The sequence below is a fragment of the Arvicola amphibius genome, chromosome 2 (assembly GCF_903992535.2).
Source record: "Arvicola amphibius chromosome 2, mArvAmp1.2, whole genome shotgun sequence".
NCBI classification, from domain to species: Eukaryota; Metazoa; Chordata; class Mammalia; order Rodentia; family Cricetidae; genus Arvicola; species Arvicola amphibius.
Window position 1 is genome coordinate 121,098,407 of NC_052048.2, and position 12,853 is coordinate 121,111,259.

At 42.0% G+C, this 12,853-nt stretch overlaps 1 pseudogene; it reads right to left on the reverse strand.

The window, feature by feature from the left end:
- Positions 1-5,157: 5,157 nt before the first annotated feature.
- Positions 5,158-5,387, reverse strand: LOC119807302 (annotated as a pseudogene).
- Positions 5,388-12,853: the final 7,466 nt, after the last annotated feature.

Sequence of the window (12,853 nt, forward strand, 5' to 3'; positions counted from 1 at the left end):
CCTTAGAGAGGTCGCTCTCAGGCTGGGGTACTTGATTATCAGGTGTCCAATGCTTCATTTCCTAGGACATAGGACTTTCGGTACTACAATTTGGATGGACCCGTGCATCTGAGAAACTGAGTTAGCCAGCTCTGAGGACTCCTACTTCCCTCCTCCAGGTATTGAAGCTCAAGTATCCCTGCTGAAATGGATAGATCAAGCCAGTAAAATTAGAGAGCTGAAAACTTTTTTGAGAAAAAAAAAACTGCACCACATTTAAATCCTAAATAAGCCAGAGCAAGAAGCTGTGGAAAATCCTAAATTAAAATTAATATTTGAGGATGATGGGAAATAATGAATCAAGTCAATAAATGGGCAGAAAGGACAGGCAAGTTGTGTCATATTTTTTGAAGAATCAAATATATAATAGTAGCTGTAGTGGTCCTGAGGATCAGAACTGCAGAGTAGCTGAAATACAGTTGTCAACCCATGTGGGGGAAAAAATGACCAGAGAACTGGACTGACAGGAAAAAAAAACACATTATAGAGAAAGAGAAAGGAGGAGTAATAGTAACATATCCTGTAAAACAGTTAATAATTGCATTTGAGCGTTCATGCTATTAAACGTCCTTTGCAAATGAGAGTATAGATTTGCTTGCAAATGGTAACATGGTAAGCATGCTAAACAAACATGACATAGTACTGCTTTTAAAATAACTAGATCATCATATTGCTGTCAGCAATATCCAGAGACATCTCAAGTTTCTAGGAAACTATGGTCTATTAAGAAATATGCAGTGCCTAGTGGATTCCCACAGGTGGGAGTGAGCAATTAATTCACACTCCTCTGTGAATTAAAAGGGATTGATGATGCTGGAGAGTTGGCTCACAGGAGTTCACACTGCTCTTACAGAGGACCAGAGTTCAGGTCCTAGCATCTGTGTCAGATGGCTCGTGACCACCTGTAATTCCAGCTCCGGGGAATCTTACGCCCTCTTCTGGCCTCCATGGGCAACTGCATTCACACTCAAGTATACCCCAGACACAGAAGCATACACACATTTAAAAATAAAAAGCAATTTTAAAAAAAAAAATCAAAGAGATTGGCTTGATAGTTCCAAGTGAGTGTCAGGGTAAATTTTTTGTAGGGTAGAAGCCTCAGACTTCTGATTTTCACGAAGATTCTCTAGTGGAACCCGAGCCTACTTAAACACATCCTTAGCCAAAATAAATGGTCCTCCAGCTCTGGAGCTTGTAACTGTGTCACATCTGTGCTGCCATGACCCACTCCACTCTAGTCCTACCCTCTGTCTAAAGAGTCTGAGAAGTGAAAAGGCTCCAGGAGAAACTAAGTCGGTGTGTGCTTGGATCTGGTGTGCACGACCCTGGGAAATCTGAAATGCATTGAGACCAGCTAATCATCTTCTGCAGCTAACCAAGTGATCACTGATTAAAAATAGCATTGAACGTGAATTGGGCATCTATTTTGGGCCTCATTTTATTTGGAATGCAAATCCTGTTGGAAGCCAGAGCAGCATAAGCAGCAGCTGGAAATCGACTCAGAACGTTCCAGCCAATTCACGTCGAGCCCAGTTGGCAGAATTAATGCCATTCTGCCGTCTCAGCGAAGGAGAGGTGGTTAATTATGCCCCACTGCCCAGCGGTTTCTATTATGGACACATCTGGACTAAAAGGCTCATTGGAAATCGCCAATCTCTCAGCTTCCCGGAGCCTAAATAAAGTTGAGGAGCTGATTTGTGAGGAAGCAAGCCGAGGGAGTGTGAGCAAACAGCTTCACCCATGGGGGCCGGGAAGGCCCTGATGAAAGTCTGCTGGAGTTTCAAAGGGCCTTGCTCGACCCCAGTGCTCGGGCTTCCGTCAGTGCTGTCTACCAGCTCCTAATGCACAGTGTCTGGACAGGTTGTGCTGTAAATAATAAATAAAACACACACATCCATGCCTGCACCTCAGGGCAAGTCAGTTTAGTTTGCCCGGTGCCCTCCACTACCGAAGGCTGTGATGTTTTCATCTTTCCTAAAGGAAAGTAAGGCTGGGACCTTGTCTGGCTTTGAACAAAAAGCCTTTCAAGAAATGTCTATGTCCTGTATCAAGACACACAGCCTTCTGCTCTAAAGAGAACTTTCCTCCAAATGAATGATGGCTGCCTCTTGGCTTGGCAGTGGGAGCCACTCCATGAGGTTGTCTCTGTTGGAGGTGCCATCATTGAGAGGAAAATTAAAACAGACCATCACTCAAACCCGAGGGTGGCTGTGGAAATCCTCCAGGGTTTCAATTTTAGGAGCTGGATCACTTTCTTCTTTCCACTGGTATTTTCTACTATACATATTGAGGAAGTTCTGTTTGGCAATGTAAAAATATATAATGATCAAACCAGAATAGTCAGCCTTCCCGCGCCTTATTTAGGTATTAGTCCTTCGTGTCGGGCAGCTTCAAACTCTTCCAGCTCTTAAAACAGCAACAACAAAACATTATTGTGAACGGTAGTCACTCCACTGTGTTTGGAAGCCTATCATTAACTCTCTCTTTTGTATTGGCCACTACTCAACTCTTTCCTTCTGTGGAATCAACTCTCAGGTCTCACTAGGTGAGAATATGTATTATTTTCCATACCTGGCTTGTTTCACTGAACCCCAAGAAGGTCAAGTCTCCCATCTCCCTCACTCCTACATGTTCCTGAAAGACAAATGGAGTTCTGCCAGTATGGAAGAAGCTCAGACCCTGTAGGACCCTAAAACTGAGGGCCTGGACCAGGATCAGTTGATGTATTCCTTGTCCCCACCCCTGGGGGTGTCTGAAGCCCTAAGAAACCATTCCCTCCCTCTCCATCCTCCCTCAAACTGCCTGATGACTAATATTCATGTCGACTACCTTCCTTTATGTCAAATCCTACATGATTTCCTTAATAAACTACAAATTTGTCTCATGAACATTCATAACTCTGGCCACAGGAGCTGAAGTCAGTGCGGTAGCACAAGGACCCACACACAGGTGCCCTCAATATGTCATGGAGACTGGCCACATGCTTTTCACATCTTTATAGCGTCAGGACACTAAGGAAGAGACTCAAGAGTTACCTGGCCTGGACACAGACAACATTCAGAGGCAAGAACCCTCTGCTCTGGGATCCCAGCCTCAGGAACAGCCTCTCTCTGAGCTGCATGACGTCCCAGAATAGCAAATATGAGCTTCTGGAAGCATCTCTTGCAATAGGTTCCCATGAAAGCAATGTGAGTGTGAAACTTCCCACCAGTTAGAGGTTAACAGGCTAGGGCCAGAGTTGGGGATTGAGATTCTAGGACCCGTTCAATACCAAGCACAAAGACAGAATCTTAAAGGAAGAACCTCGTGGTACGCAAACAGGGTGTCCTTTGGATGCAGAGATTTGCATTCAAACCCCAGGTGGGCTGCAAGAGCCGTCCCAATGTAAAGCTTTCTGCTTTCTGAGCCTTGACTGTCCCGTAAATGGTTGCATAAGAATTACAATGGCCAAGATATGGAGAGGAAAGCAAAAGTGTGTTCAGTGTAACTGTGAGTTATCTTGCTCCCTCCATGGAGGATTCCTTGGTTCTCTTGCCCAATTACAGATTAGAATAGGGGGTATTTATTTATACCTTCTCAACAGAGCTAACTTCCCTTTCCTGGAGACTGGGATGTAATCATCTAGGATGAGACTCAGTCATCCTAATCTAAATATTTTGTTGCTTTATTTTTAATCTAACCCAGATTAATAGCTACTGCCCAAATACATCAAGATAAGTATCGTCTTTGGACTTGAATTTTATCTTACAGTTTAGGCAAATAGCTTACTTCTCTGGGTCTTGATTTATTACTAAAAAGAAGAATGATATTCTGGTTTAATAGGATGTTTAGAATATTTGCTAAGATATGTTTGCAAGGCTCCTAAAATAATAGCTGACAGCTAGTAACTGCTCAACAAATATTCACTTCCTGCACTCTGCTCATTTCTTTTCTTATCATTAGTCAAACACACGTGTGCTAAAATATTGACAATATAAATAAGGATGATAGATAAAAGGTACCATGTCTGTCATCTTTGAAATTAAAGTATTACTAACTACCACCTCCAAAACTGCTTCACCTTATTTTCAGCTATAACATAGGCTTAAATCCTAGAATAGAAGTGGAAATTTTGTTATATAGGTACCCAATTCCTCCTTCCCATGCTCAGGGCAGACATCACTAATCAATTACAACACTCTTTCCTATTGAACTCATATGATGACTCAAAAGTCCTTTACTCCACAGACTCCACTAATAATCATCCATGGCATACATTTAAAGAATTATCCATCCTTATCGTAGATCAAGGGCAACCTCAAGGCTGCAAATGAGGCTAAATTCAGAGTAGACGGGGAGAGTGATTAACCAAAGATGAAAGCAGACCCCGAGGGTGCCACAGTTCCGTGAAATCTGGTCCGTCCTCAGAGAAGAATTTGTGCTTTCTAATGAGTGGAGGGAGAGCTAAGGGTGAGTAAATGCCAGGGCTGAAACCACCCATGGTTTCCAGAAAGGACGAAATTATTTCTCTGACTTCAGAAACAGTGCTGACTGCCCCGGCTTTACGCACCTAAGGTGATGGGCAGACTCTAATGAGCAAGCCCCACGAAGCTCAAGTCAGCCGGTGACTGCAAACTGACATCAGTGCCTGTGTGTTTGTCACAGCTGAGACCTCATGAACGCCAAAGGTGCCTGGGGTCCTCACTTACTGTGCTGGCTGCACCAAGTACGTCTACTGGTCTGCTCCAACTCCTTATTATTGATTATGCCCTTGACGGGCCACAAGCATGCTCACTCTTTACAGTGTAGCGCCTCTGCTGGCCAAGCCCTGGTAATGCTGAGCCGCTAACAGGAGGAGTGGGATATCCTGTTGGGAGCCCTTCGGTGAAAAGATTTTTTTATCTGGATCCTGAAAACTGTAACATCATACTCATCTTTATTTCTTTTCTTTTTCAACATATTTTAGTAATGTCTATAAAAAATACAGCGAGATAAACATTTTGTCTCTGTGAAGATCTCTTTCCTGGCACGGTTCCTTCCCAGCGGCCTTCACCACGCCGGTGGCCATGCTGCGTGTCTCCTCTTCTTCAGCAAACACTGCAGGTTTCTGAGCCAGTCCCTAGCCCTCAGTTTTCTCATTTATGAATCAAATTCATTTTCAATCCACTGCTTGGAGGGAGCACATTTTTTTTTCTGTTTTATGAAGAGAGTTTTTTTGTTCACAATTGGATTATAATGCAGAAAAGTCAGCTTTTCTCGGAGTCAGCTTCTCTTGTGTTGAAGGAGAAACCTGCCCCAGCTTGACTCACCAGTCTCACCAGAATTGTTTTTGACTTGCTCTTGGCAAAAGAGATGGCAGAAAGCAGCATGGCATCAGTTCTGGTACTCTATGTCAGCTTTATTTCTTTTTGTTTGTTTTTTATTTGGTTGGTTGGATTTGGTTTTGGTTTGTTTGCTTGTTGGTTGTTTGTTTTTTTGAGACAGGGTTTCTCTGTAGCTTTGGAGCCTGGATTTGGTTTTTAAAGACAGGTTTGCGCTGTGTAGCCCTGGCTGTCCTCGAATTCACTCTGTAGACCAGGTTGGCCTCAAACTCACAGAGATTCACCTGCCTCTGCCTTCATCGTGCTGGGATTAAGAGTGTGTGCAACCACTGTCTGGTTTATTCCTTATCTTTTAAAGACCTAGCAAATGGATTTTTGTTGTTTGGAGCTTTGGGGGGGTTTGTTTTGTTTTGTCTTTTTTGAGTGTGTTTTTTTTTTTCTTATTTACGGTTTTGTGTAGACATTCAAAACTGGGAGCTAGGAAATAGATGGCCTGCAGATTAGTTTGGAGAGCTAACTTTGTTCAGTTTTTTTTTTTTTGTTTTTCATCTAAAACCTGCCACATTGTCCCTTCACTCCCCTTCCCAACAGTGAGAAGGCAGGACAACAATAGAAATCTCAAGCTGGTGAGGGTCTGGGGCAGGCCACCGAGGCACCTCAGAGACCAGGAGTGCTGGGCCAAAAGCAGGTGAAACAACAGGAAATTGATGGGATGAGAAGTGGTGGGAGGGACAGAGAGGGGGTGGTTGGGAGATGGAGAAAATAAGTAAATATATTGGGAAAAATAAAAGGAACCAAAATCCTCATTCTCAGAGGAGGCATTTAGAAACATTGGAGGAAAATCTAGGAAAAGAAAAAGAAAGAACCACTGAGGGATTGAATTGCAATTGAGGTATTAGGCATGGATTCCTACATTTATTATACGTATGTGTATATGTATTGTAGATTAGTAGTTATAGGTATGTGTGCGTGCATCTGTATGCATATATAAATAAGATAAAACTGCTTGGACCTAATAACAGCACAATGAGAATCCAGATTTTGATTTGCAGATGCTCTCCTTTATTGAAAGGAAGCAGAAACCCTTGCGGCAAATGACTTACTCTGGAGCTGAAACAGGAAATGTACAAATTGAACCCAGGAATATCTTATGACTGCAAGGAAGGAAGCACTCATGGGTGATGAAGGCACAGCAAAAGGCATCAAAAATAATGGTAGTTATGGGTTACAATCTTTGACTAAACTCAGACTCCATATGTCTATTTACGTTAATACAAATAAGTGAATGAGGAAAAAAAAGCTCTCATTTATGGTTCAGTGCCAACTAATAAAAACAGAAGACACAGTGGGAATAAACACTCCTCATTTAGCAAACAGCATAAAGGTGGATGCTTCAGTTTGGGTTCCTGATGCTGTGGAGAGACACCATGGCCATGGCAACCCTTATAAAGGAAAACATTAAATTGGGACTGGCTTACAGTTCAGAGGTTCAGCCCGTTATCATCATGGTGGGACATGGCAGTATGCGGGCTGACATGGTGCTGGAGAAGCAGCTGAGAACTCTACATCTTGCATGTAACAGGAAGTCGGCTCAAAGTCACACTGAGCAAAGCTTGAGCAAAAGAGACCTCAAAGTCCTCCCCCACAGTCACACACTTCCTGCATCAAGGCCACACCCACTTCAACAAAGCCACACCTCCTAATAGTGCCGCTCCCTTTGGGGGCCATTTTCTTTCAAACCACCACAGTGGATGAATCTGAAACTGAAGGCTGAAGCAAAGACTTGGAAATTTGATAAGACACCAGGGATTTCTCTCAGACTATGCTGTAGAAAAAACAACGGGCTGCGTTCTTGCTGCCCAGCTCCTGGCCGCCTGGCTAGCTTATGCCCCGAAATAATTACATGGAAACTATATTCATTTAAATACTGCTTGGCGCATTATCTGTAGCCTCTTATTGGCTAATTTTCACATCTTGCTTTAACCGATATTTAGTAATCTATGTAGCACCATGAGGTGGTGGCTTACCGGGAAGATTCTAACCTGCATCTGTCATGGAGAGGAGAGTCATGGCGACTGCTCATTGCCTACTTCCCAGCATTCTGTTCAGTCTACTCCACCTATATAAATTTCGCCCTATCAAAAAGCCAAGGCAGTTTCTTTATTAACCAATGAAACTAACACATAGACAAATGAAAAAGGGGAAATGATGTATGTGGGTCTTCTTTCTATGTGTTGCTTTCATTGGTTAATTAATAAAGAGACTGCCTTGGCCTTTGATAGGACAGAAAATTAGGTAGGCAGAGTAAACAGAACAGGATGCTGGGTAGAAGGCAGTGGGGCAGACACCATAGCTCTCCTCTCCAAGATGGACTCAGTTTAGAATCTTCCCAATAAGTCACCACCTCGTGGTGCTACACAGATTATTAGAAATGGGTTAATCAAGATGTGAAAGTTAGCCAGTAAGAGGCAAGAAATAATGGGCCAGGCAGTGTTTAAATGAATATAGTTTCAGTGTAATTATTTTGGGTATAGCTAGCCAGGAGCCGGGAGCCGGGCAGCGGGAAGTGGCCCACTGCTCCTCATTACCTCTTTACTACACTATGCCCCCACAAACCATGGGTTAACTGCAGCAGAAATGTAGTATTTTAGGCAGAGAATTCCTAAAAGCATCACCCTGAGCCTCCAGATGTGAGACTCTATGGAGAGAGTATGCCTGTAGACTTACAACCAAGAATGCAAAGTCTTGGTCTGATCATAAAAAAATAAGCTGGGGCAGTGGTGGTACACACCTTTAATTCCAGCCCTTGGGAGGTAGAGGCAGGCAGATCTCTGAGTTCCAGGCCAGTCTTGTCTACAGAGCAAGTTCTAGGACAGCCAGGACTACACAGAGAAATCCTGCCTCAAAAAAGATAAAAGGAAGAAAGAAAAGGAAAGGAAAATAAGCCTGGATCAGAGGTCACTGTGCAAAATATGCAACTAGCTGTCAAGCACAGGCCAAACAGGGATGGATAGAGTAGCTATGGCCACCGGATAAAATTTGAGGAAACAAGACAACCAAAGCACTGTATGTTCTTGGACTGAGGCCTGACACAGAGGAGAAAGGAATTTGGATGACTCTTGGTGAGAAACCAATTCATCCAGTGAACTGAACAGGGCTGCCCACACCTCATCAGGATAATCAGGTTTGGAGAGCCACATGTTGGTGCTGAAGGAAAGAGCACTTGTCTGAGGAATACAGCAAGAATATGGTAGGGGGAGGTGCCATCATGTTTCCCACTCCCACCCAAACAGATCAGAAAAAAAATGCCATTTGCGGCCATTAATAGGGAGACAATGAGCAGGCAACAGAAGACACACAAAATATTAGTGATTGGTGAATTGGTGGACAGATGAGGAAGTGCTTACATTCCATAAGCTTCTAAATAATTTCAAGATGAATTTTAAAAGATCTATTATATAAAATATGTATTCATCTATGCATATATTCTGACACACATCCAGGGAGATGTAAATTAAAACTATAGAAGATTCTCTAACATATCCACAAACACAGCTAAAGTTAGCACCCAATGTTCAAAGGGATGTGGAAGGAGTGAGCCACTCAGACACTGATCATGGGAATGTAAAATGACCTGGCCATATTGGAGAAAGAGCTGACAGTATTATAAAGCTAACATGACCCTATGACTCAGGAATTCCACTCCAACGTTATTTTCCCAAGAAAATTTAAATTGTATATTTACAAAATAGAAGTGTTATCAGAGACACTTTACCAACGGAAGCCAAAGACCAGAAACAAGCCTTCCATCAAAAATAAGCTGAACAAGAGTTACACAATGCAATGCCACCAGATAAGAACAAAGAATTTATAAACAGCAGCAAAGAGGGAATTGCAAAAGCATGTTGTGTGAAGAAAGTGCTATGCAGTAGACACTGTGACTCATTCCTCAGATGTGACATTCACAAATGTGTAGCAACGGGTGGGTTAGGTAGTAGGGACAAAAAAATAGTGGTTGCCTGGAGGGGAGTGATGTGGACATAAGAGACTGCGGGGTCAGAGACAAGAGGGGCCTCCCAGCCATAGTAATGGTCTCTCTTGACAGAAGTTTGAGTCACACAGGTACAGGCATTAATCAAAGCTTACCAAATCTCATGCTGAAGATTTGCATATTTCTATGTGAGCAAAAGAAAAAAAAATTCCCACAAAAGAAAAGAGGGAAAAAATGGGAAACATTAGACAATAAGCTACTTGTGTGCATATTGACCTATTCAGAGGGAGCTGTGCTGTGTCAGCAATTTGTTCTGAAATGCGTTTTACCTTGAGGCGGATCAATGGGCGGTTGGAGAAATTTTAAGCATAGAATACAGATGACAGCTGTTGGGCATTCTGTGTAATTTTTTGGTAATCTTTCTGTATACTTGATAATCCCCATAATAAAGTGTTGAGAAATGTATGTGTATTAAAATCAAAATCTCTTGCTGCTGACCTGCAGTTTGGAGTCACTGAGATAAAAACAGCCAACAGTGAAGTACCTGATGAACCGAGAAACCTGGAAAAAATGCTCCAGGGCATTTTTCCCTAGTGGGTGTCCTAGGAGACATGTGACAACGAAGATTTATGGGTCAGCTCTTCGCATCGTCTTCAGTAAGAGAGATCACTCAGGATGACGACTCCTTGCAGGTTGATGGATAGTACACTACGAGACACCGATCGACCCAAGCGTTTTTCTCTGTCTTCTTCTGAACTGTTAGCAGTTGACCAAGTTGTGTGAGAAGAGCTTTTCTGGATGTCACATCTCTTCGGATCTAGAGCCACGGTAGTCTAACAGAGTGCACCTTGAAATAAAATTCTCTGCTCCTCAGCTAATACATTGCATGGCAGTGCTTACCATATCACATGTAGTATAATGCTACTTGACTTAAGCTTATCATATCCTTGGATATTTCCCCACGTCGATACATAAGTTATACTATCTATAAGAGGGAAATGTTAGTGTAAAGACTGAATTATGCAACCCTTATAAATAATATCGGAGAATGCCTAGCATATAGTAATTACTTAACTTAGATTAGCTATTGTTATTCCTTTGGGAAAATGTTTCATAATCTGTATAATCAATTCCTAGACATGTAGGCTGCTTTATTTTTTACTATAAATAATAAGAAAACGAAGCCACCTTACGGTGTATGTATACTCTTGATTCATGTAATGTTTCTAGCACAAATTCACTGGAGTAAGACTGGGAAGTTGGCATAGTGGGTAAAGGGCTTACCACACAGATGTGAGGACTTGCATCTGGATCCTGAGGATCCATGTAAAACTAGCCATGGTAGCACACACCTGTAATCCCAATACTACGGCAAGAGACAGGAGAGTCCCAGGAAGCTCATGGGTAACTAGTTGGCTACATGAAGCAGTGAACACAAGACCCTGCTTCAAACAAGGTAGAAGAGGACTGACGGCCAAGGTTATCCTCCAAGGTGCATCACAGTAAGAGAACACTTGAACTGACATGCCACACACTAACACCCCACTACCACACACACACACATCATACACACACACATCATATACACAAAAAAAAAAGAAAAAGGGATGGAAGGAAGGGAGGGAGGGAGGGAGAGAAGAAGGGAAAGAGAGAGAGGAAAAAAGTCAGTCCCAGGAGTGGGGCACTAGACCACAGAAAATGTATCCTGTGCCAATCGTCTACCTAGCATCTCCCAGCCCAAGCCCACTCCCCTACACCTTGCTCTGTGTCCCTGGACCTGCATTTCCCAGACTGGCAAGTCAATTAACTTCTTTTCTCTCTGTTTCTGGGATGATATTACCAAATCGAGCTATCAAATGGTAAAACAATTTTGCACTCCCACCAACAGTAACATGAGGATTCTTTCCCTAACTGTGTTAAGAAAAGAGAAAAACATAGCTAACAAGACCCATTAAGACATTGTAAGAAAGGATCCAAATTCCCAAGGCCTGGACCCACCACCCATGGTTTGAATGAAGCATGCCAAGTAAGAATCCTTGTTTCATATTTTTTATTCTCAAAAGTGTACACCCTAGGTTAACAATGTTAGCATTATCCCGGGGTTTGTTTAAAAAAAATAATACAAAATTTCAAAGCCAAGCATGTTGGTGCATGTCCGGTAATCCTATCACATGCGAAACGGAAGCAGAAGGATCCAGATTCCAAGGTCAGTCCCTGGTACAAGAGATCACATCTCAAAACAACCAAAGTCACACCCAAAGCCACAGTCCAGAGGGCAGATTGCCACAGTATCTTCAGAAGATACATTGTAACAGCATCCTCAAAGGATTCAAACCACACTCAAGTCTGAGAAATGCAGCTCTGCATCAGATGATGCAATAGAGGAGCACAGAGCTTTCTGGGATGCAGAAGGCAGTCCCTTTGACCAAAAGGGGAAACGATACTGAATCCTAAGCTTCAATGAACACAATTGAAAGTTTATTTACAATGAGGTAATAAAATACGCATTTGTAGGGGTGGGTAACTGTCTCTGTGTATGTGTGTGCTGTTGGTGTGTCTGTTGCTGTCTGTCTCTCTTTCTGTGTGTGTGTTGTGTATGTGTTGCTGGTGATTGTCGCTGTCTCTGGCTCTGTGTGTGTGTGTGTTTGAGTGTGTGTGTGTTGTGCATGTTACTGGGGATAAAACCCAGGGTGCCATGTTTGTTATAGAAGCACTCCAACACTAAGTTATACCCCTGACCTTTGTCCTTGTGTCTCTAACGGCAACATTTCTTTATTTCTGCTGTGATAAAAAAAATAGATTTTTTTTTTAACATTTTGATGTTTCTACTAGTCATTTTCCTTTTAGCTTAGGTTTTCAGTTTCCAGTAATAAATATTTTTCTTGCATTTGAATTTCAATATGATCAAAATTATTCTGAAATCTAAGCATATCCAAGAACAAGTCAAATACATTTTAAATTTGTAACCATAATATATTGAGCAGCATAATGATACATTTAAATTATTGTTATGCTATAACTTTTCCTTACTGATGAATATAGGCATTCTGTAACCAGAACTATTTCTTCTGCAGGACTTTCTAATGAATTGTGTCAATACTGCATCCTATTTCATCTGAAACAGCCAGAATTCATCAAGACAAGATGAATCAGGTATATTGAGATTTAGTTGGAAATGCATAAAACCAGCAAAATCACAGCAAGATTTAGTGTTCATGCAGCTATTAAAGGTTTCTTAATCTCTGCAAACACAGGAACTCTGGTCGATTCTGTGTTGAGCAATTACCATCAAAACTGTGCAAGTGTGTGCATAATTGTGCATGCTATATTATGAGCATATTCCTAACAGAACATTTCCATATTGTTTGAACATCATTGTGAGCTGAATTATCCATTTATAATTTTATATACCTCATGATTGGAAGTTTCTCGGAGACTAGCTAAGATTTCAAATTTTGTTTCTCTTCCACTCTCTGTAGGTTTCTAGTGCCAAGCATTGTAAGATAAGTTCACATTACGACAC